The sequence below is a fragment of the Protopterus annectens genome, chromosome 1.part1 (genome assembly GCF_019279795.1).
Source record: "Protopterus annectens isolate FY-2018-M chromosome 1.part1, PAN1.0, whole genome shotgun sequence".
Taxonomy (NCBI): domain Eukaryota; kingdom Metazoa; phylum Chordata; order Ceratodontiformes; family Protopteridae; genus Protopterus; species Protopterus annectens.
Window position 1 is genome coordinate 116,414,118 of NC_056726.1, and position 26,849 is coordinate 116,440,966.

Consider the following 26,849-nt stretch of genomic DNA (forward strand, 5'->3'; position numbering starts at 1 on the left):
ACTCAGCGATATTCCATATCAGAAGTGTACCAATCTCAAGAGTCAGAATATTAAAGATTGACATGATCCCACAGATCACAAAGTGTAATGTACAGATTTCTGATTTGGGTCAGGTCAATGCCATTGGGGAAACTGTACTCACTGAATGTGGAGTCAACAAACAATTAAAAAACAGATGTAACTGCCTCATACTATGTATCTGAGAAAACAAGGTTATTGCTTAATATTCCATTTGTGCATGTGGAAAAAATGACATTCCAAGATCACAGAGAACACCAAGTAAAAGCTGAGGTTCCTACCTTTGGAAGGTTGTTTTTACTCAATTTGGACATGACCGCTTTCTCCAGGCTGGTCACTCCAGCATCTTGAGCTTGCATTTGGCTCTGCTGTTTGAGGTGTATGTCAGAACACTTATTTCTTGTGCAGCAAGTTGTTCCTGTTAACTGAAAAGATATAAAATGTGGAAACGTTTCAAATGAAAACTATGAAATTATTACTGAATGTTCCCTGTTTTTGTCTAGATGAGAATAAGACTTGCATTCTCAATTTCATGGGAGAGGAAGATTAGGTACAAGAGAAATTATAGCACAATACTAAGGGGAGGGCACTAGAATATCAGAGAAACTACAACTTTTCTAAAGGTGACATGTAAACACTGAGATGTGCAACATATAGAAGGTTGAGTTACATTTTTCAAAGTTAAGCATAAGCAATAATTTACTTTATTACTCTATATCTCCAAAATCCCATAAATCAGGCTTTGGAAAATGGGAAGTATCATGTCACAAAATATTTTTAAGTCTTTACTGTTTATTCCTGTGACAGTTTTGCATTTAAAATCTAACACTTTATTAACTTATCTGTTTGTTTGGCTAATTAACAGAGTTGTAGCAATGAATTCAAAGTGCTGAATTTCTTTTTATACTGCAAAACATACACCTAGTAATTTACCACAAATATTACTGCAGCTGACATTTACTGTTTCAGACCAACATAACAGCAGAAAACAAAAACAACTCAGATTATTCATAGACAAATCTAAGTCGGGAATGTTAAATTGACAGATTGTTCATAACTGTAGTTAGGAAACATGAATTTCACCATGAGAGTTAATTTCAGTAACCCTGTTTACTTTCTTTCCAAAATGTAAATGCCCTCTTCCCTTTAGAGTTTGTGGTGTAATGTTCTCCCAAAGCTTTGGCTAGTTTTAATTACTGCAGTAAACATTTTAAAGTTGTAATTTTGAATTAGTGAATGATGAATAGCTTTCTGTAAAATGTTGTAACAATGCCAATTCAAATGCACCTTCCAAACAAAATTAGGACCAATAAGGAAGGCTTTGAGAACACTTTTGGAACATCTTGATGGTGTTGGGGAAAGGGTGTAAAGGCTTCTGTCAGTAGACAATTACATGACTGAGCATACCAGAGAAATATAGGGTCACTGCAATCATTGCCAATATACCTGACTTTAGGAAAGACAAATGAGTGGCAGATGAAAACGCTAAGTAAGAATTATGAGCACTGTATACTGTACACTGCATTTATTTCATTTACATTTCTAAATACTCTACACTAATTTTTAGATAATATGTCCAGTGAATGTGGTCAAGGCCCAGCAAGAGTTAAACAGTCAAAACAGAATAAAAACAGGCAAATAAATGTGATAATGACACCAATGACTTTCTCAAGTTTATGAACAGGAATGGAAAGTCAGAGGGGCTGGCAGGGAAGGTAAGCAGAAAATCCGATGACCTTCCCCTTTTTCATAGGAGGAAGATGAGAAAGTCCTAAAGTGGACTTACCTCATAGCAGTGGGCAGAAAATAAACACTATTATTTTCAATTTCATGCAAGTGTGGATACATTGTGGGTGTACAGGTGTGCGTGCAAGAATGCACCAGCAAGGCACCACAGCATACAAAGCATGCTAGGATGATGACACACCTTCCAATGACCGCCCCGCCCATTACCTTCAAAACAGCCTATCACCAACAGATCAGAAAACCAAAGGAAGAGTAAGATGGTGTTTGGGGCGCTCTGGTTTCCTGCTCCCCTCCATTCACTGGAGATGCTGTCTGACATCAGATGGACAAACTAGGCTTTTTCTAGTATGTTATATCTACAGCTGGTGTGCTGAAAATAAGCAAGATTCTCTAAGGAAGGAGTAGAAGGCTTAGAAACTCAGATCAGTGGACTCCATGAACATGCTAATCCTGTGAAAAAATAATTAGGAAAACAGCCACGAGTTCTCCATAAGGCATCAAACTAGGTAAAATTCTGCATTTTTTAAATTTATTTATTTATTCTTTGAAGACCAGGTTAGTCCCACTAACTAGACTAGTGACCTCTTTTCAGGAGAGGCCTGAGATGGTATTTCTACTATGACAGGAATTTGGTTAGCTACTATATGTAGTCTTTTCGGTAGGTGCTGTGGGATCTTTTACATCTACAGGAGTTACCACCATCTCAGGCAGATGGGACCTCCGTTTATCATCTCATCCAAAGGACAACACAGTCAGGAGTGCAGCACCCCCTAATGCTGCACTGCAATACCAACAATGTGAAAAATAATCCAGTCCAGAAGAGTGGGAATAGAACTCATATCCTTCTGATCCTCCAGCACCAAAGACAATCATATTAACTGTTAAGCCTCTGAAGCATGATAGCTGCATACAGTTCTCTCTGACTTTAGCTTATTGCCTGTAGAACTACAGCATATTTTTAAATGTATTTATAGAAATATATTCCAGTAAACAATAATTGGAAAAGGTCTCACTTTTGCCAGTGATGGACTCTCTCCCCACTTCAGTCAATAAGTAAAGACAATCATACTAACTGTTAAGCCTCTGAAACATGATAGTTGCATACAGTTCTATCTGACTTTAGCTTATTGATTGTAGAACTACAGCATATTTTTAAATGTATTTATAGAAATATGTTCCAGTAAACAATAAATAGAAAAGGTCTCACTTTTGCCATTAATGAACTCTCGCCTGACTTCAGTCAATACGTATTATACTGCTTGGCATTGCTGATGTTCTTACAAGGTTCTGTCATTTTGTTTAAGGTTTAACTGCAACACTTTCTTCTACTTTGGCAAGCTTAATATCATACTTTTAGGTATCCCATTACTTGCTTGATCCTGTTCTATGGCAGATGGTGCATCCATCCATCCATCCATCTATCCGTCCATCCATCCATCCATCCATCCATCCATCCATCCATCCATCCATCCATCCATCCATCCATCCATCCATCCATCCATCCATCCATCCATCCATCCATCCATCCATTTCCCTATAACTTCCTATGTCTTTTTCAAAGCAGCAGGGATGCTGGTACCCCTGCAGCAGCCAGTGAGCACAATGCAATGAAACCTGTTAGAGCACATATTTTCATTCACTCGCACAGTATATGCACACCTAGATTCACCTACTGCATAATTTTGACAGGTGGAAGGGAACTGGACTACTCAGGGAAGAACTATACAGGCAAGCAAAAACTGAGGGTAATGCTACTTAATGCTAGAAGTCTAAATCTCAAAATGCACTCCCTCGAGGCACTCCTTAAAATGGAGAACATCGATATCTGTGCAGTGATTGAGACCTGGTAAAAGGCTCCAGAGAGCACCCCTGCATTACCCAGCTATAACTCATACCACACATTTTGGCCATCTAACCTGGACCAGAACACCAAAGGCGGAGGTGTGTCCATATTCATTAAGAATATACACACCTGCAGGCTAGTTGCTCAGCATAATGCATCAGAAGTTATCCAAGTGCAACTAAATCTGGGCAAAACTGCAATCCAAATGGTAGCTTACTAAAGCCCCCCCACCATGCCCCAGGATTTTCACTCCTCTTTTCTTGATATACTGGAAAACATTAGGGTTCAACCAAACACCTTAATAATGGGTGATTTCAACTACCCCACCATTAACTGGGAAAACTACTCATGTACCAACACCTTCGCTCAACACTTCCTGGAATTCATAAATTCCAATGCCCTGGATTAACTTAATCACACCCCCACCAGGGGCAAAAATATCCAAGACCTAGTTATTACCAACATGAGTGACCGGTGTTCCACACCTGAAGTCAACTCTTCATTGGTCAGATCCGGCCATAAGCTAATCACCCTAGATATCCACATCCCGCCCCCACCCCCCATTAAGGAAACCATGGTAAAAAATTTCTCCAAAGCTAACTTAATGCTTCTTAAGACAGAAGTGGTGAACTTCATGACAACCATGCAGATGGACAATACAGTTACGACTGCTGAATCCCACACAAATGCACTCTATAAGCACTTACACGAGTGCATGGATTGTACTACCCAAACAGAACCAAGATGCTATCCTTCAAAAAAAAGGAAGCTAATCTGGTGGTCCACTACCATAAACAAACTCTACAACACAAGGAAGAAACTGCTGCAAAACAGAATAAAATCCCATGAGTGGAGGAACTCCCTGGTCAGCCTCAGTAAGAAGCTGAGATCCCTTATAAGATCCTCCAAAGCTAGCTACGAAAACAAAATTGCCACTGATTCTAGGGACAACCACAAAGCATTCTATAGCTATGCCAAGAATCTCAATGGCAACAAACAGATCTGCTCTGAGTTACAGCACAATGGCACAAAAATTAAAGAACCAACTGATATTGCCAACATCGTGGCAGATAGGTTCAGTGCTAACTTTACCACCCCTCATCCCCTACAGGGTCCATATGTATACAGGAAGAATGCAGAGTCCTTGTAATCACAACTGCGTGGGTAAAAGCTGCACTCTCTAAAGCCAAAAACACAGCATCCATGAGACTGGACAACATCCCAGGTTGTATTTTACATGAACTTCAGAATGAATTGGTTCCCCACCTAAGCACCATGTTCAGTCATAGCCTCATGTCAGCTTTGTGCCCACTGAATGGTGCACAGCAATAGTTATCCCACTCCACAAAGTGGGAGCCTCCACTGATCCCGGGAACTATCGCCCTATTAGCCTGATGAGCCTGGTCTGTAAGGCCATGGAAAGTATCATCATGGAACTCATAAACAAAGACTTTGGTAACCTCCAATATCTGGACCCCACCCAGTTTGGGTTGGTGAAAGGCAGATCATGCCTCCTGAACCTGATCGATTTCTTTGAGGCAGTCACTAAAGCCATAGATGAGGGTAAGGTGGTTCACACAGCCTATCTTGACCTCACAAAGGCTTTCAACACCATCCCCCATTCTGGAATTATACCTAAACTCACTAAATTAGGTATAAATCCCTACATCACAAGATGGGTTGCCAACTGGCTCACTGATAGAACCCAAACTGTAAATGTTGCAGACTCCAAATCTGACAGGATTCAGTCCTGGGACCTCTCCAGTTTGGTGTCTACTTCTCTGAAGTACAGGCTAACACAAAAGGCCTTTGGCTAATGAAGTTCACAGATGACTGCAAACTAGGAGCCATAGTCAAGTCCCCAAATGATGTAGACATCCTAGAGAAGGGCCTCACTGAGACAGATGCCTGGTGTCAGAGCCATGGCCTCAAGCTCAGTGCCAAAAAGTGAGTTGTCATCCCCTTTGGTAAAAACTCTGTACTCATGAACTACCACATAGGCGGCAGTCTACTTAATGCCGAATGTGTGATAAAAGACCTTGGGACCCAGGTGGACAGTAGTCTCTTCTTTGATAATCACATCACCACAGTAGTCAGGAAATCCTTCTACGTGGCACACCTCATCACAAAAGGGTTCTCATCCAGGAAAAGGAAGTCATTGTTCCCTTCTACTTGACACTCATTAGACCCATTATAGAGTACAACGGTCCTTTTTGAATGTACCTCACAAGACATCTGCAGCAGCTGGAAAGGCCACAGAAGTACCTCACAAAGAGGATTACAGGTCTCAAATAGATGCCCTATACTGACCGTCTCAAAAAACTCCAGCTTTACTACATAGCATATCGCCTACTCAGAGGCGATCTCTGCCTAACATATAAAGCTATGTCAAACCCAGAGCTGTTGGACATGCTACACCTAAAGAAATCCCAATCCCTCCAAGTTACATGCTCTAGGGACCTAAACCTTGTCACCACAATAAACAGGACATGCTGGAGGGATAGATTCCTGGCCCAGAGACTTCCCATACTCTGGAACAAGCTACCCATCTATGTTAAGCAAAGTTCCTCATTAGCACTCTTCAAGAAAAATCTTGATGAGTGGATGGGAAATCGGAACTACATCCCGGGGATCACTTCTGTGGCTCTGCTCGACAGGGGCACAGGAAAATAACTTTCTTGGGTGGCATACACCAAGGAACCTCGTTGGCTAGGCTTACTTAGGCCCTTGGGCTGATAGCCTAGTACCTACCTACAAACCTATGAACCTATGTGGGGAGGATATAGAGGTTCTACACAGAGGGTACCCCAGTTGAAAATCAAACTAGAAAACTTTTACTGTGAGGCATCAACTCTACTTGCTGTGTCACTGTGCCATTTTGGTTTTATACTTTGTATTATAAAACACCTTTGAATTGTTTGTTATATTAGAGAGGCATCTGCCAATGCCTTATGTTGATATGTGGTATTAGAAGAATGTATCAGTAACAGAAATTATAACTCATCAACAAGTAGTGAAAGAATGGACCTCTGAAAAAAAAGATATGAATATTATATTTTATTTTTATTTCATTCAAAACATTTTATTGGATAACGTTTTGCTTGATGGTGTGGTCACTTGCCAAAATATAGCACTGGAGCTGTGATATCACTAGAGGACCTATGGCTCATCTTTCTTTTTAAATTACTGTGGTTGATATCTTACCTTAGGTTCTTAGGTTTTAAATAGGTATAACTGTAGCAACATATGTTTGAGTTGTGTAAGGCTTTGGAATTAGAACTCATGCCAAGCTATTCATGAAACCTCTCGCTCATTTCCTGTCTGTGTAGCTCTGAGAAAATTCAAGGTTTCTTTGCTGCAGCCACAGTTGCTGTTGTTGCTTGGAGCTCAAATTATTTATTAATGCTTTCGAATCATATATATATAGTGCTAGACATTTATTTCAAAGTACAACAGTTGGCAAACTTTTTCTCATTGTTTTGCTGATCTGCGGTTGTTGGGGTAGCCTTTGGACTTTGCATTTCAAAGACCATAGAAACCTCATCACATTACACAGTTGCTCAGTCAAGTGCAAATTTTTACTGCTATCACCATTAGTCAGGTCAAGGTGATATTGGACTAACTCTCCTACTAAAACTGTGCCCTAGAGCAACAAAATCAAGGCTTTCATCTAATAGCTCAGAAGCCTTTTAAACTGCATTGTTTCTTTTGCTTATCTCTCTCAGCAGATTTGGGTCTAAGTTGCCACTGACTGTTTTTTCTCTGTCACTTTGTCAAGTTTTTAACTCACTTTGTTCCCCTTCACCAACAATTGGGCTCACTCTTCTCCCCTAACCTATCCCCAATTCCCACCCACCCCCTCTTACTCTGCATTTATACCTCCATAGCAATACCCACATATTCTTCAAACCAATACCATCAGTTCCCTCTAGAAGAAAATCAATCAATAGAATTGCTTCCAAAAGTAACACCCACTCTTGTTTACCACCCAAGACTCTCTCTCAACCTGGTTTAATCCTTTGCCCCTGTAACTATTAAATTATATCTCCACAACCAAGCCAGTACCCTCCTAACACTTTCTAATTCTAATTTGCAACAAAGATAACACCTAAGTTAAATAAGATGATTTTACTCCACTACCTACCTTGCTCATAAGAGTAATTTCGTGGTGGTACAGCGGTAGCATTGTTACTTCACAGCAAGAGGTTCTCCTGTTCAATTCTCGGCTTGGCTTGGGAGTGCCTTCTGTGTGGAGTCTGCATGTCCTCCCCGCAGTTGGGTAGCGTTCGAAATACATGTGTGGGTAAATGGGCGTGCCTTCGTTGAAGGTTGGGCATCGAGCTGGCACCTCGGCGTTTTGTAAAAATCTACTGCCAATCATTAGCAGATTGGAGTTCCGCTGTGGCGACCCCTTACCAGGAAAAAGCCTAAAAGACAAACAACAACCTACCTAGCTCATAAGGAAGTTGATCCTTAAACTAAAAACTACTTTCATAGCTGTAGACCAGCTACAATCACACTAGCTAAAAATGGCTGCAGAAGTAATAGCCTTCCCTGTGTCTATACTACTTAATAGGTTCATAGCAGAAAGACATTTCCCATTACTGCGGAAAAAATCCTACATCATACCACTGCACAAGGGTGGCACATCTACAGAGTTTAATTACTACAGACCGATAGCAATTCTCTCCCCCCTCTCCAAAATATTAGAAAAATCCATCCATATGTAGCTGATGCAATACCTAACCTCAAATAATTTGTTCTCAGAAACACAACATGTCTTTAGACTCCAGCACAGCAAAGTACTGCTCTACTACATTTTACCAGTATAATAAACCAACATAGAAACAATGATCTGCTTGTGTCTACCATGTCCTTAAACTTATCAAAGGCATTTGATACTGCCTCGCACCATCAACTGGTCATTCAACTCACCTCAGTAGGACTTTCATAATACTCCTTGTTGTGGTTTCTTAGTTACCTATCTGGAAGGCAACAAGCCGTCAAATGGCAATAAACCTACTCATCCTTTCAGCCAGTTACTCCAGGTGTCCTTCAGAGCTCTATCCTGGGTCCTGTTCTATATATTTAATATAATATATTTATTTATTTTATATATAATATATTTATTAATGACCTCAACACCTCGACTCACTGTGTTAGTTCAGTTCAGTATACAGATGACTCAACATTAATATGTGCAGCATCAACAATAAATAAGCTCCAAGATATTACCAAAATATCTTTCTCCTCTAAGAATCAAACCACCTCCTCAACCCCAATAAAACTAAGTTAATGCTTTTTACCTCAAAACATTACCAAAATCAAAAGCAATCTTTTTACCATAAAGTCAGTAAATAATACTGTCATTGAAACTGTAAATCAGAGTAAGCTTCTAGGCATTGTAATAGATGACAGTCTGAAATATGCACTTTCTTGTCTGTTTGAAATGTTGCAGAGAAACAGCTTATTTGTTTATGTATTTATTGTCTTTGTTTACCAGGGAAAGTCCAGCTGGGTAATATCCATTTTCAGTGTGTGATCCCCAGGCAGATATTACCATGGAGCTTGTGCTCAGGCATGCACTCCCCATTCCTTGCCCTGAAAAGAGGTGAACAGGCTTATGATTTGTCCTTCTTTTCCTCCCCACCCCCAACAGGCACCTAAGCCATTCATCATACTGAGGTCTCCTTTGTTGTAGTCAGGTAATTCTTGCTCTGCTTCACTGGAGTGGACATTAAAGTCATACAAACACCTTTAAAAACATTAATGTTATACAGCATCAGCTAAAATAAACATAATTCAAACCACACACTGAATAATGCAGGGTCTTGTCTGCAATCTAACTGACTCACAAGTAAATCAGTTTGTTTTCACTGAAGACATTGGAGAAAATACATAGCACTAAATAGAAATTAGATGCAATTCACTTACTAGTGGTACAGAATCACCAGTGCTGAGATTGCTTCTTACAGTTTCCAGAATACTACATGGACTTTTGTCTTTAGAATGAAGTGGAAAGGAGTTTAGAGGTCTAGTCTCATCTCTTGATGCAGTTTTTGGCTCTGTGCAAGTAAAGAAAGGAGGATTTTAGAAGACTGTGTAATAATGCACGTCTATCTAATCTGTGTCAACCAGGATGTTCCATCTTGACTGAGTCTGCTTACATGAAATAATGCTCTATAAACTCAGTTCAAATAAAAAAAAAAAATCAGAATACATATTAGCCAAAAGATAAGATATTCAGTGATATCATATAACAATAATACTGACTGTACTGATATTAGTGTTATGATTAATGTACTGCTGAGACAAATTTATATATTTATTAGCAAGTGTAAACAGATATGTGATCCAAACATTGTGTAAGGAACATGTTAAGAGCTATTTACAACTTTTACCACAGAATAGTCAGATTATGCAAAATGTTAATTCAAGGAACTGGGAAAAAGGGCAGAAACAGGATGGGAGGCTCTGGAAGGGAACATTGAAGGGAAAGAGAGCAAAGGGAGTGAACAGCAACGGGAGCAGATGACAGAAAAGGAAAGAAAGAATGAGAAAAAAGAAACAGGAAGAAGGTGAAGATGGAGGTGAAGGAAATTAGAGGAAGGGCCACAGCTGGAAGGATGAAGAAGGGAGGTCATTTAGGCAGGAGGGAGGGAGGTCATTTAGGCAGGAGGGAGGGAGGGGAGAATATTCAAACAGAAGGAAAAGCTGGGAGCATGGAGAAAAATTAATGATAGAATGTAAATCATGTGATGCAACAGTTACAGGCTATTTTTCAGAAGGATTAAGTTGAAGGCCTTCTTGAAGGTTAGCTTGGAAGAATTTTGGTTGTTTAATTTTAGAGAGCTTGTTCTATATCTTTCTTTAAACATGAATAAAAAAGCTGAGTCATGAAGATGGCACATGTGTCAAGGAGACAACAGAGTTAAGACTGCAAGACTGGATATACCATTCCAGACCTTTATTGAGTCCTAACTAAAGAATAACCAGATTTAAATGATGGTGGAGTTCAAGGCAGTAGGCTGTATGCAGAGCAGAGCTTCACAGTGGTGAAACCTGACGCCATCCCAGTTGCAGATTTCCGAGTTTTGTTGTAGCTTTGTTTTAACTTATTAGTGGTGGTTGTGGTTGTGATAGGTCCCTACTCCAGGCCAGCAATCAAGGAGACTCAAACCTCAACACTGACTCCGGGGAGAGGGATGGTCACTAAGACAAAATATGGATTCATACAGATTTTCAATTGTAACTCCCTGTACCAAGCACAATTGGAAGAGGGACACAGAGCTCCAGACCTGGGGCTGGACTCTCCTTCTCTCTCCAGACCCACCTAAAACTGTACAGTGACCACTTTGGAGCTCTGTGTCCCTGTTCCAAGTAGCTGACACACACATTTGGATATTTGAGTTTCACATACTGTACACACACACACACACACACACACAGACACACACACACACACACACACACACACACACACACACACACACACACACACACACACACACACACACACACACACACACACACACACACACACACATCTACATGCAAATGAGGGGGATTTTTCCACCAATTACACACTTACACAGAAACACACCCGTCACTATGAGTCCAGTCAAGCCAACTGACTAGCTTATGCCCCACACCCACTATAGGATTTAAAAACTACTGCTTGATCAGAAAAAGTCTTGCAATTAATAAATGCTCTCATCACGATTACTTTCAATAAAGATCTGAAAAATCTGAAAAATAAAATTTGTGTCCAAGCATATTTCTTTTTAATTTTGCCTTTTCATCATGAAGGTGAATCTTTTGTAAACAAACAAAAGGCTACATATAACTGATGCCATTATGGCATAAGCATTTACTGACATAATTTTTGGCAAAATGGCAGGAGTGTTTAAAGTAGACTATACAAAGATGAAAACATGATGAGCAAGATTGAAAGAATTTAAAGCAGCACTTAGAATTCAGTGTGGTTGGTATTCTTTTATATATATATATATATATATATATATATATATATATATATATATATATATATACATATATACATCAAATAGTCACCTGGAATGTAGAAACCCAGAGCTTAGAAATCCAAACCTAGTGGGTTATCATAGTAGTCCACCAAGACAAAACTAAAAGTGGAAGTAGGATATGACAGATAGTAGACGTCAGATGAAAGATAATGCCCAGACATTCAATTCTGAATGAGGAGCATAAGCTTCCTGAGTACAAGTTTAAAAGAAAACTCCACAGCAAAGAAGACTCCTTTTTCAGATCTTTATTAAAAGTAATTGTGACAAACGAGTTTATCAATTACAAGACTTCTTCAGATCAAACAGTAGTTTTTAAATCCTATAGTGGGGGTGGGGCATAAGCTAGTCAGTTGACTTGACTGGACTCATAGTGAGGATGTGTGTTTCTGTGTAAGTTTGTGATTGGTATTAAACATTCACCTCATTTGCATGTAGGTGTGTGTGTGTGTGTGTGTGTGTGTGTGTGTGTGTGTGTGTGTGTGTGTGTGTGTGTGTGTGTGTGTGTCATTGGTCGAAGAAATTCATGTAATTTTCATGTACAGTCCTGGACTGTCCTCTGTCCCTAGTACCCCTTGTTTTTAAAAGCTTTAATAATTGCACACTAAAATATAGATTTGTTTCAAGTCATTATTTATGAAAAATCATCAGTTTCTTTCTTTTCTCTTCTTACAGAAAGTAAGCAAGGAGATAAGTCTTTTATGGAGCAATAGGGATTGGTTGGTGCCCTTTTTACAGGGCATCTCACATCAGAATGTTCCAATAATATTTGTGCTATGAGGATTGTGCTGTCTTTTACTGGGCTCTCATAGTCATAGTACTAGAGTTTGAATGGGAGAGAGGTGTTTTCTGTGACATTAAATGCTGACAGAACGAACACTTTACCTCATTGCTAGTGAGCTCCTTCAGATCTCTCTGACGGTAAGCTAATTTAGTAATTGGATAATAAACCAGAAACAAGAATCAAGCAAGTAAACATTCAATTGAAAAACACAGGTGAAAAATAGAAAATTATTCTACGCCAAATCCTTTTCAGTAGACAAAAAATCCCAATTCCTTTACAGTTAGTCAAGTGTGTCCCTGTAGTTAGCTGGCTGGTGCCTACAGGTGGTGGTTCAGGATGCTACAAAAGTGTATGTCCTGGCTTGTTGGAAACCCTACCTATCAGTTCCTTGGATGCTATGGTCACTTCCCTCCATTTGTGGTTGTGTGCCACCCAAGCAACATGTTCATTGAATCTATATTTGGGTAAAAAGCTAGCATATTTGTAAGTAGAGATTTGGAGAAGAGATATTTGAAGCTGAGATTAATAGCTATGGCCCTGATACTAAATTGGACCATGTCAAAAAATAATGCAATTCTATAACATATTACATAATAACAACTACAAAAAAATACTCCTTGAAGGTCTTGTGGCCGAGGCACTAGAGATAATACATTTCTTTTATTTCCTTGGATCTTTAGCCAGTTGTTTATTTATAACATGTTATATGCATTTCTTCTGTATATATTTTATATATTTATATTTACTTATATTTATATATTTATATTTTATACGTTGTGGTGTACAGCACATTCTCTATATTGGGGTGTAATGGGCATTGTTATCTGGAAATTACAACTACTATTTATAATGTACATGTATCCATATTATTTATTTAAATAGGAGATATGCTGTTACTCACTATTAACATGATTCGCCATAGGTGTGAGTGTGCATGCGTGTGTATGGTATGGAAGTACAATCATGGCGGGCTAGCCACCTGGTGGAGAGAGCATTGACTCTAGATGATGGTCATGCCAACCTTATGTGCAAAAATGGGAAAAAGGGAATTGTGGATGGATGGATGGATGGATGGATGGATGGATGGATGGATGGATGGATGCATGGATGGATGGATGGATGGATATGCATGCTATTTTAGCACCTTAACAGATTTAACATATTTACAAAATTAATATTTTTATAGGTAGAAATCTTTAACTACAATGCAGATTTCTTATATGCATTTGCAAATATATCTACAATGGTATGCAAGGGATATACACCTATATTCTTGCTACAAGTACATGCTATATCTTTTATACCTACAGTAGTATTTCCTTGTATTTCTTGCTGGACTATATAGCTGTGCATCTATATCTATATCTATATCTATATCTATATCTATATCTATATCTATATATATATATATATATGTATCTGTATCTATCTAAATCTATTTGCTTTATACAGTTAATTCTAGTGATATTAAGGGTGCTGTGAGACATTAGAATATTTTTCATGTTTATCCTGAAGTTGTATATATTATTTACGGTGGCACAGTGGACAGAGGCTAGTGCTGTCACGTCACAGCAAGAGGTTCTCCTGTTTGATTCTCAGCTGGGGTACCTTCTGTGCATAGCCTGCATGCTCTCCCTGTGTTCCTGTTGGTTTCCTCTGGGTGCTCCTGTTTCCTCCCACATTCCCAAGACATTCAGTAGGTGGATTGGACACTCAAAATTGGTGAGTGTGCACATGTGCGTGTGTAGTATGTGAAAACAACAGGGCTAGCCACCTGGAGGTGTGATCCTTGGCTCTAGATGATTGTCACTGTTGAAATGATACTCTGACCCCATGTGGAAATATGTAAAAAGAAGTTCTGGATGGATGGATATATTACAAAACAGATACTGGAACATGGAGTCTAGCTCCTTTGTCCAGTACCTAAAAAATGGACTTCATCCTGTAACTTAATTTGCATTAGTACTACCATTATATATATCACAAATTACAAACAGTTAAGCAATTAATAGTCAAATCACATACTCATTAAACATTGAAAGTGCCAGTGTTATATTTCAGTGCCCTGGATTTTAAAGCTGGTTTAATAGAAATGTTATACCTCATATCATGCGTTCCGGCCCCAAAATCTGGACCGAACCACAAAAGGAGGGGGAGTATCCATATTCATAAAGGATACCCACACCTCCAGGTTAGTGGCAACAGCATCGGAGACCATCCAGGTGCAATTAACCATAGGTAAAACTGCCCTACAGTTTGTAACATGCTACAGACCACCTTCTCAAACTCAGGAAACCCACACAGCCTTCCTGAAGACACTGGAAAGTATGAATGTCTCTCCAAACACCATCATATTGGGTGACTTCAACTACCCAAACATAGACTGGGAACATTACTCAAGCCCCAACACCCTAGCCCAAAGGTTCCTGGAGTTCATAAACTCAAATGCTATGGAACAACTAGTCACCATTCCCACAAGAGGAGAAAATATACTAGACCTGATCATCACAAACATGGGGACAAAATGCTCCACACCAGAAGTATATCCCTCATTGGTGAGATCAGACCATAAATTAATCTCACTGGAGATCCACATCCCGCCCCACCCCAGCAAAAGACCACAGTGAAGAACTTCTCAAAAGCAAACTTCACACTTCTTAAGACTGGAGTGGTATCCTTCAAGGCCCCGAGCCAGTGGAAACCACAACCCACGCTGCTGAAACCCTTACAAATGCCTTCTACGAGCACCTCCAGGAATGTATGGATCAAGCAATCCCTAATAAAATCAAGACCCTTTCCACCAAAGGCAGGTGCCCAGTCTGGTGGACCCCAGCCATAAACAAACTCTACAACAAGAGGAGAAAGCTACTACATGACAGAGCAAAATCCCTAAAAGGGAAGGCATCTCTGATCAATACTAGCAAAAACTACGATCACTCATAAAATCATCCAAGGCCAACTTTGAGAGAAAAATCGCTAATGACACAAAAGACAATCATAAGGCCTTCTTTAGCTATGTTAGAAACCTGGGTGGAAACTCCCAGATATGCTCAGAATTAGTCCAAAATGACAAAAAAATCACTGAACCCACAGACATTGCCAACATACTGGCAGACAGACTCCCCCCCAAAAGGAGAAATATCTATCCCACCAGAGTCTAGCCTCCCAAACATCTCAGATGCCCAGGTGAGAGCTGCTCTCTCTAAAGCAAAAAACACAGCATCAATGGGACCGGACGGTGTCCCCGGCTGTGTGCTACACAAACTCAATGAGGAACTAAACCCACACATAAGGCTGCTGTTTAATCTTAGCCTTACTACAGGATCACGTGCCAGAGAATGGCGTACGGCAACTGTGGTCTCACTCCACAAAGGCGGTGCTTCTACGGACCCTGGAAATTACCACCCCATAAGCTTGACGAGCCTTGTCTGCAAAGCTATGGAGAGGATCATAATGGAACTCATAAATAAAGACATTGGGGACCTACAGACACTGGATCCTACCCAATTTGGCTTTGTCAAGGGCAGATCCTGCCTCTTGAACTTGGTCGACTTTCAAACAGTCACTAAGGCCATTGATGAGGGTAAGGCAGTTCACACAGCCTACCTTGACCTAGCAAAAGCGTTACACAATACCCCACTCGGGCATCATAGAAAAGCTCACCAGCTTAGATGTAAACCCATATGTCACAAGATGGGTTGCAAACTGGCTCAAGGACAGAACACACAGGGTTAGAGTTGCTGGTGCCATGTCAGACTCTAAGCCGGTCGCGGTGTCCCACAGGGCTCAGTCCTGGACCCCTCTTGTTCGGCATTTATTTTTCTGAAGTGCAGGCAAACATAGGGGATTGTGGCTGACAAAATTTGCAGATGACTGCAAACTGGGCACCATAATTGACACTCCATCAGACACAGACATCCTCCAGAGAGGTCTCATAGAAATGGATAACTGGTGCCAGAGCCATGGCCTTAAGCTAAATGCCAAAAATGTATAGTCATACCCTTTGGGAAAAACAAGGTAACCTAATTACCACATAGGTGGTAATCCATTAAACACGGAAGAAGTTATCAGGGACCTGGGGACCCAAGTTGACAGTAACCTCTCTTTTGACACTCACATTGGCAAAGTGGTTAGGAAGACCTTCTACATTGCCCACCTGATCATGAAGGGATTCACATCCAGATCAGGAGAGGTCATTGTACCCCTGTACTCTTCACTTATCAGACCAATGATTGAGTACAACGCCCCATTCAGAATGTACCTTACCCGACACCTGCAGCAGTTGGAAAGACCCCAAAAGTTCCTCACCAAAAGGATAAAGGCTCAAACATATGTCATCGATGCCCGACTGAAGAAACTCCAGCTCTATTCAGTCGCATACCGTCTGCTCAGAGGTGATCTGTGCCTGACATACAAGGCCATGTCCAACCCGGAATTAATGGACATGCTCCACCTCAAATAATCCAAATCCACCAGAGCCACGAGAGCAAGAGACTTAAACCTCAACACGGATATAAATAGGACGTGCTGGAGGGACAGATTCATCACCCAGAGACTCCCTACACTATGGAACAGAATCCCAGTCCATGTGAGGCAGAGCCCCTCACTGACTCTGTTCAAGAGAAATCTTGACGAGTGGATGGGAGATCGTAGGTTTACCCCGGGAATCATCTCTGTATCACTGCTGGACAGAGGCACAGCAAACTAATGGGTATAGTATTCTCATCCTAAGGGGTGGTGAAAGCCACACACACTCTGGCTAGGCTTATAAATGCCCTAGGGCAGATAGCCTAGTATGAACCTATGAACCTATGAACCTATGAACTTCATTTAAATCAGGACATAAACTAGCAGTCAATTCAGTCTGCCAATGTAATTCCTTTACATCCAGTACTAAATCTAAATCACCTCCCCATTTATCTAAGACTTAATTGAATATGAAAAATAAAACCTTTTTGTATCCAATATACTGTGTGCTATGTGTGTAACACATTATAGACTTATTTTCTCTTTATAGAATATAAATGCTCTTTAATCCTCTCCTGTATTTTTCCTACTAGTTTTTCCTACATATAATGAGCTTCAACAACCACATAAAGACACATATATTACATTTTGGGACTTACATGTACAACTGTTCTGAGCCCCTTACATTCTTCCAGAAATTATATACAAAACATAGGGGCTACTACTCATACACCTACATAATTTACATGTAACACAAGAAAATGTGCCCTTATTATTTGTGGTAATAACCAAATGAAGAAGAAAGAGTTGACTGGGGGCTTCAAAAAGCCCACCATGAAACAGTAAAACAGAATAAACAGATGAATATAAAAAAGTAACAGTCAATCAAGAAACTGCAATACACAAGAACCAAATGACACTAAAAATCTACCAGACCTTTCCTCTTGTCAGAAATCCACCAACATATTTTCCCTAAAACCAATACCTACCAACTATATTAAATCTCTGCTTTGCAAACTAAAACTCTGCTCTACAACTGCTGATAATCTACCTCCAGCAGCAGAAAATCTATGCCCTCCCAATCTCTATACTGATAAATCGTTCCATCTCTAAATCAAAAGTTCCCTCCATCTGCAAAGAATTCTATACCCTACGTATACACAAAGGAAGAAACTCCACAGAAATCTCCAATTTCAGACTCATAGCCATCCTACAATCTCTTTCTAAAATATTAGAAAAATGCATGCATAACCAAGTCATGGAACACATACTTCAAGAAAATTTGCTCACCGTCACACAGCATGGCTTTCTTCCACAACACAGCACCACAATCACCCTCCTATCCTTTATTAATGCTATTTCTGTGTCCAGAGATAACAATAAATTATTGTTATGCCTATTCCTAGATCTCTCAAAAGCATTTGATACAGTCTGTCATTCCCTTCTCCTGGAAAAAGTCAGTAATCTTAATTTCACCATCTCTATCATAGCCTGGTTTACTAGTTACCTCACAGACTGACTACAATTGGTAAAATGTCTCTCTGCTCTCTCTCCTCCTCTCCCTAACAAAATGGGTGTCCCCCAAGGATCTAGTCTTGGTCCATTACTCTTCAGTATCTTTAATAATCTTCTCCATACCTCTTGCCCTCACTCATCCCTTGTCAAGTATGCTGATGACTCGACAGTCATCACCATAGCAGACTGACTGTGACTTAAATTCTATTATCCAGAAATCATTCAACTCCACTGAAACTTGGCTCTCTAACAATCAGCTAATTCTGAACCCCCCAAAAACAAACTCTTACTTTTTCTTCCCAAAAACCTAAATAACTTTAAATCCACTTTTGCTATCCACTCCCTAAATAAAACTCCTATTATAGTTGAACACAGCACAAAACTTCTCGGAGTCATGATTGATGACCAACTGAAATTCGATTTACATGTTAATAATTTAGAGAAGGTTGGGTGCCAGGCTGGCAACTCGACAGCGTAAAACTCCACTGCCAATCAGGAGCGGACAGGTGATCCACTGTGGTGACCCCTAATCGGGAAAAGCTGAAAGAAGAAGAAGATGTTAATAATTTAGATTCTGATGAAGTCCAACTTAAATGGATGAAAGTGCTTAATCTTTGTTATTGAAGTTTACTTATTTTAGTGGACATGGTTTTATTTTACATAGAACTCCTTGGCTCCTTGTGCAATCATATTTTGTGTTTATTAGTCTTCATTTATAGCACTATACCAACAGCTACCAGTAGTAATTGTATTAAGAAAACCCATCAAAACTTGGCCTCTCATATAGAAATAAAAAATTCTTATCTAACAAAGCTGAAGTCTCCCTCTCTCATGCCTATCTCTTACCAAGCCTATTGTACAGCTCTCAGATCCTCCCCAACCACCAAACCTTTCTCTCTCTCTTAACTATGCTTGAGAATACCTGTAACAAAGTGGCCAGATTTGCTGCAAATCAGACCTATAGATCTCATCACTGTCTCTCTTTAAACACCTAAACTGGCTCGAATTATCCCACCAGATTCTCCTCTCTCAGCTTCAGATTTTCCACCCCATCTTGTATCAACCATCTTTCTGTCCAAACAAAATATGAACTAACTATAATGACTATTTTTTAGGCTTTATGTTCATGGTGGTTTGGTGTGAGTATTATTGTAAATTAATTTTCCTTTAGTGAGGTTATTTTATTTTATTTTAATTTTAATATTAGGTAAGAATTTGATGTAACAGGAAATGTAGTTTGTCCATCACTATAAATAAAGCACTGGAAATTTGTTTTTTATTCTGATGAAGTCTCTATTATGAGATGAAAGTGTTCCATCAATAAATTCATTTTTGGTATACTTATATTTGAAGTTTGTCAAGCTTATGTTGGAAGCCATTACCAAGGCATTTATTAGATCATTGGTTCTTTTGTGTGGCTTTTGGTCAGCCAACATCTTTTCTGGTTAATTTTGTGTGTGTCTGTGTGTGTGTGTGTGTGTGTGTGTGTGTGTGTGTGTGTGTGTGTGTGTGTGTGTGTGTGTGTGTGTGTGTGCGCGCGTGTGTGTGGCTGCTGGTGTTATGGCAACCTACTATGGGGAAAATAATGTGATGTTCTCCAAGCAAAAAGGGCAGTTATTAGGGAACTTATTAAACTAATCAATCTCTTTTCACAAAATAATACATTATGAGAAACTGCAATAGGTGATTATGCTGGACAAAAAGAGGAAACTGGTATACCAATTCCCTGCTTTTAAATCCCTAATGAGCTTCAAGAAGAGCCCTTTTCTCAGTGACAGGTAATTGGCTAACAGTTTACATCTATTCAATGGACAGGCAATGTGAGAGTTTCACCATCCAACAACAATGGAGTCATTTTATTTATGGAATTGTCTGACAGTAGTTGGAACAGCATATTTTCTAAATATCATTAAATGGATATTAAGACTTGGTTAAATGATTTTGATATTCATGGAGCCAATGCTGGTTCATATCAAAGTATGTTACATAAACTCAAAAATAAGATGCTAAAATACAGGGCTCTTATATTAGATAATGCAGTCCTGAAAGAGAGTATTGTTAAAAAACAAGTCCCTAGGGTACTTAGAACTTGTAAGTATCCTAATGATGTTGAGCTGGGCTCTGATTTCCACAGAGAACTGATTGAGATTTTTAACAAGTGTGGACTTGATATCATGAAAGCAATTATTAAGAACAATGAGAAGGTGTTGGATACTTTATATAATGAGATTATAGTTTTGAATACTTCTGTATAAAATGATTTATCGCTTACTTTAAATGAACATAAAAAAATGTTACTGTTTTAAAGGGGATGAAAAAAATGGAAATAGGTAAACTGCATTGAGACAGGCAAGAATGTTTTGAAGGTAGGCCTACCTGCATCAAATATAAGGTTCTTAAGGGTGACCCTTATGGTAACACTTTTATTAATTCTGATAATTTTGAATACAATGGGCCTGCCTTGGGTAATAATATTTGTAGGCAAATTGATACTAATGGTAAACCCCAGGTTTGTGAATCAATATTTAACCTCCAAGATCCTTTAGAGCTCCCCCCTGAGGAGATCAAACAGCTTGAAGAATTGGCAGATGACCGGGAACAAATACATATGGAGTATGAGAGAAGATTCAGGATTCCCCAAGGGGAGGGGTCAGAGAAGGAGAAGGACAAACTGAATCTCACAACTGACCACCATATTGGTGGTCAGCTGTCTGATGAGATAAACATAGATGGGGTTGTTTCTTCTTTTAATCATTTTAAAGTGTTGAATTACAGTAGTTTGTAATTAAATTTGAACCACTTTTCTATCTTTCAAAAAGCGTTCACTTTTGTTCCCACTGCCAGAACTGAAATAAGTGAGGTCCTTATCGATATTAAATTGTTTTTGCAGAAGATTAATATAGAACTCATATATGACAACAATGGGAAAGGTGAACTAATTTCTTTATTTTGGAAGAACAGCATATTTAATCCCCCTTTACACCCCAAGCTCTCCAATTTTGAAGCATTAGTCGAGATATTAGACAATATGCTATGAAAAAGAAATTGAGGGTTTCCAATTTAAACCCTGAAGAGAGGAAAGTATTGAGGGAAATTAGTGCAAAGACATCAGGTTTATGAAACTGGATAAGGGGGGTAGGGTGGTTATTATGGAATACTGGAATTATGCAGCTAAAATCTGGGATTGTTAAATAATGATTCTAAGTATATCCAGGTTTCAAGGAATGAAATACATATGGCTTATAGGAAATTTTATATGATTTTAGAAGATGATTTCTTGCAAGGTATTACAGATAAGAACTTCTATGATTTCCTTATGGTACCAAAACCAATCATTCCATCTATTTTTGGTATATCTGAGATATGCAAAAAATGTTATGGATCTGCCTTTTAGATCTATAGTAGCTGCTGCTGATTCCAAAACCCACCACCTTGCTGTGTTTGTGAATAGGAAACTCAAACCATTTCCTGGATTATACAATGATATATTAGTAGATTCATAAGACTATTTGGGTGAGGTAGCCAAGGATTTTTTTCAAATCCATTATCTGTTGGTAACCATCAATCCCACAAATAAACAAATAAATAAAAAGTGTATAGGATGAAATAAGACAGATAGAACATATAGGAATTTTATTAGTAGGTAAGCGCTTTCACACCCATTTAAAGGTGCTTCATCAGACCATTTAAAATCACCAAATAAATCCTTATATAATACAAGCTCATCTGTTACAGCATCAATTCAACCAATCACAGAAAAGTATCATACATAAGTAATATTTAATGTTGATTACTTACATTTCTAAAAACAACATGGAATTCAATCAAATAAAAACTGTCAAAGCATAAACAATCAATAAAACAAGATGAATCATAAACAAATAAAAGTACAAAATATAAAGATACAAAAGTGTCTGAACATTTCATTAAAACAGTCATGGAATCTATCTAATTGGTCGTGCTTGTAAATATGGTTTTAAAGACACATTTACATTAAGCCCAGAGGACTTATCTGCATGTAGTCTAATAATCCACCAGGTTTCACATTGCTCCAAAAAATTATTAAGGTCACCCAAGCATGGATTAGTATTATTAATACCAATAACCAAAAAAACAAAGGAATGATCAGCTCCTTTATCAGTGACATGTTTCACTAGAGCACTTCTTTCAGCATCCTTATTTCTAATGGCATTTAAATGTTCCCTTATGCATTCACATAGTGTATGAACAGTTTTTCCAACATAAAATGAGGAACAAGAATTACATAAAGCAAGATAGACCACACATGGAGTATTACAAGTGGCAGATATGACAAATTCGAACCACTCTTTAGTTACTAGATGGCAAGAATTAAAACTTCTTAGCAATACGTGACAGTAATTACACCTACCACAAGGTAATGTTCCAACTTGATGCTTAGAATCCCCCCTGTTACTTTAATAGCAAAGAAGACGCTTCAAGTTCTTCTTGTTCTTAAACTGAAACCTGGGCTTGGCACCAACTACTTTCTTTATTTTTTCATCAGAAGAGAGAATGAACCAATTTTGTTCAGTTATATGTTTAATTTTTTATTTATTGATTTATTTGGGGGACTGTTTGTGTGTTTTAGGACATTTATCCAGTGAGTTGTATCACTTTACTTGTTCTACAATTGGCAACTATCAATGTCAAAAGTTGTTTTCTGTTATTCCTCACTCTCTTGGATTACAATGGTGTGAAAATGTTTTAACTGGGTGTGAATTTTTGAACACCAGTATTTAAAATTGGTAATAAAATGTTTAGAATTGGTATTGGCCAATAATTTGATGTATTTTGATGGGGAGTATTATAAACAAATGAGTGGGGTAGCCATGGGGACCACTTGTGCCCCTTTGATTTCCAATACTGTGTTATTATGCTGGGAGAAAATTTTTGTGTTCAGATCTGAATACTTTAGATCCATTGTCCTGTATCTGCATTTTTTGGATGATATTTTTGTAATATGTAATGGGAACAAAGGATGAACTGGATGAATGTATTGGTTATATTAACACTACAACTGATTTCTTGAAATTTATCTGTAACATTGGATGTGATGAAATTCACTACTTCGATGTTATCTTGATTAAGAATTTGAACAATAGTAGGTTCATATCCAAGCTTTACAGAAAAGAGAATTTTTCAGATTTTTATTTGTTTAATAGTAACCATCCGTTCCATCAGAAGAGGAATATAGTAAAGGGGCAGATGGTTTGAGCTGCCTGCTTGATGTCTATATATGAAGATCTTGTGGCGGAGAGTTAAGTTATATTGAAGTGCTTTTCCTGGAACAAGGTTACACCGAATATAAATTATAATGAGTGAAGTTGGGATGGAAGAAATCAACTATAATAGGTCCCTCACATTGAAATTTAATCAGGACACAGTTAATATTCAAAACATTGTTGCAAAATATTGGGATCTTTTTTCAAACATTCCCAACAGTTAAAATATTCTTTCTAACCCACTAGTCTTCTGTTACAAAAGGGGACATAATATTAAGAATATTTTGGAAAAAGACACCAAAGAGAAATTGGCTATTAACTGTCATAGGAACAAAGGAACATGCAAATGTGGCATGTGCAACCAGTGTAAAGATATAGCTCATTGTGAGGAACTGGTACGTCCTAGTATTGGGATTACCCTTAAGACCAACAGGCATTTTAATTGCACTTTCAGAGGGGTTGTGTACCTAGCTTGTTGTCATGGGAAAACCGAAAAAACTTTAAAAGCTAGGATTTATGATCACTGTTATGAAACCAAGAAGATGGTTGAAACCAACATTTTATATTGTCAGAACTGTGCACACAGTAGTTTCCTTTTTTTGGGTATTGGAATGGGTTGACCCTAACCCATGTGGTGGGCAATGGGAGACGTTTGAATATTGGAAACTATTCTGGCAGTTACTCCTGAATGCACATGTTCACCCAGGTCTTAATAGTCAATTTTCCCTAGGTCCAGTTTTGAAAATGAGAGCAGCTAAATTGTAATTTTATGATTGCTTTAATTTGCAACAATATTAAAGTCTACATGAACACGCACACATAAGTATGAATTAGCATAAATTATTTCATTTGTTAGATTCATAACCTTTTATTAACAAAAAAAATATGAACTAATTATAATGACTTTTTTAGGCATTAAGTGTATGGTGGTTTGGTGTGATTATTATTGTAAATTAATTTTTATTTAGTGTGGTTATTTTATTTTATTTTAATGATATTAGGTAAGAATTTGATGTAACAGGAAATGATACAGTTTGTACATCATTATAAATAAAGTGTTGGACATTCATTTGTTATTCTGATGAAGTCTCTATTATGAGACAAAAGTGTTCAATCAATAAATTCACTTTTGGATATACTTGTATTTGAAGTTTGTCAAGTTTAGGTGGGAAGCCAGTGCCGAGGCATTTTTTAGATTGTTGGTTCTTTTGTGTGGTTTTCGGTTAGTCAACAGCTTTTCAGGTTAACTACTCGTTTAAAATTTTAGAAGCGTTTGCATTTCCAGAACAGCTTATTGGAATATTAAAAGAACTGGATACAGACTTCAATGCATATGTTAAAATTGGATCTTACATTTCTCAAGGATTCACTTTAAACAAAGGCACAAAGCAAGGATGTCCCTTGTCCCTCTATTATTTGCATTAGATATCGAAGCCTTAGCTAATAGTATAAGAAGCAATGAAAAAAACTGATGGATTCTCAATTAACAGAGATTGTCAAGCTAAAATACAGCTTTTTGCAGATGATATTTTACTGACTCTGGGGGATTTAAATTATTGAAATGAAGAAATAGAAGAGAAAATTGACAAGTTTTAAGACGTATTGTTGCTGAAATTTAATAATAATAAAACTGAAACTTTAGTGTTAAATAAATTACTAGATAGTAAGTTTAAAGATAAATCTAAGGAGGGGCTGACACAGGCAAACACTGGTGTCAGAGCCATGGACTAAAACTAAATGCCAAGAAATGCGTAATAGTATCCTTTGTGAAGTCATCCATCCCTCGTAACTATCATATTGACAAAACACCCCTTAGAGCTGACCCAGTAGTCAGGGACTTAGGGACACACACATAGATAGCAATCTAGCCTTTGACCATCATGTGTCTACAGTGGTGAGGAAATCATTCTATGTTGAGCAACTTATAAACAAAGGTATGGCATCTAAGTCCAAGGAAATCATTGTTCCATTGCATTTGGCATTCATCAGACCTATCATTGAGTACAATGCCCCTTTCGGTATGCACCTAACCAGGCATATCCAACAACTGGAACATCCACAGAGGTTCCTCACTAAAAGAATACAGGGTATAAGTAAAATGTATTATGCAGACTGCCTCAAGGCCCTATCTCTGTGTTCTGTCTCCTACAGGCTTTTGAGGGGTGATCTACACTTGGCATACAGGATATTGTCAGACCTCACTCTGATGAACCTCCTGCATATCCACAAAACAGATATCACCAGAATTACCCATTCTAAAGACATAAACCTTGTCTGTGATATAAATAAGACCTGCTGGAGAGATAGGCATGTATCACAGAGACTATCAAGTCTATGGAATAGGCTCCCCATCCATGTAAAGCAGAGTTCCTCCCTAACCCTGCTCAAGTGCAACTTGGACAATTTGATGAGAAACCAGAAATTCATCCCTGGTTTGGCACCTATGTCTCTAATGGACACAGGTAACCTGTAAATGGTTAATCTCCCAGGCCCATGCTTATACTTATCAAGGGTATCAGAACTTGTCAAAGATTTGGGATGCATGGCTAGGCTTAAAAAGGCCCTTGTGGTCATTAGCTTAGTAAACACCTATGAACCAATTAAGATGTGAGTAAGATTATTGATAGCAATTTTGAAAAAATAATTGAAGAATTATTTCTTATTAAAAAATGGAATACATATATATATATATATATATATATATATATATATATATATATTGCATTCAATAGCTTTAACATCTAGCAAAAACTTTTTAAAGAAAATGAATAAATGTTAACTTCATTCTTACAGTATTGTAAAAAGACGAGAAATGCTTACAGAAATCACGTAAGATTATGGGAGTATGGTGGTTTTTAGCTTCCCAGATGTAGAATCTTATTCTATTGCTGCAAATTTTAACTCCATTATACCCTGAATAGCCTCAACTTACACTAGTCAATGGAAAATCATCCAAGAGCAGATTATACTAAATTCTTATAAGTTTATTAAATATGATAAAATAGAAATACATAACAATCCTTTCATCTGGTTAATAACATTTACCTTAAAATGAAATTAATTTCAATGTTCAGACTGCATATATGAAATCAATTCTTAAAACAGTTAATTTTTTTTTAAAACTCTATTAATATCAAAATGGAAATTTTTGTACTTTCCCATTGCACACACCTCTAGATTTAAGGAAGCTC

At 38.2% G+C, this 26,849-nt stretch overlaps 1 long non-coding RNA gene across 1 annotated transcript in view; it reads right to left on the reverse strand.

Moving 5' to 3' along the window:
* Positions 1–299: 299 nt before the first annotated feature.
* Positions 300–26,849, reverse strand: part of LOC122813216 — a 67,350-nt gene continuing 40,800 nt past the window's right edge. The window contains exon 3 of the long non-coding RNA XR_006366650.1: positions 300–443. This is a non-coding gene — a long non-coding RNA (uncharacterized LOC122813216). The remainder of the gene's footprint in view (positions 444–26,849) is intronic.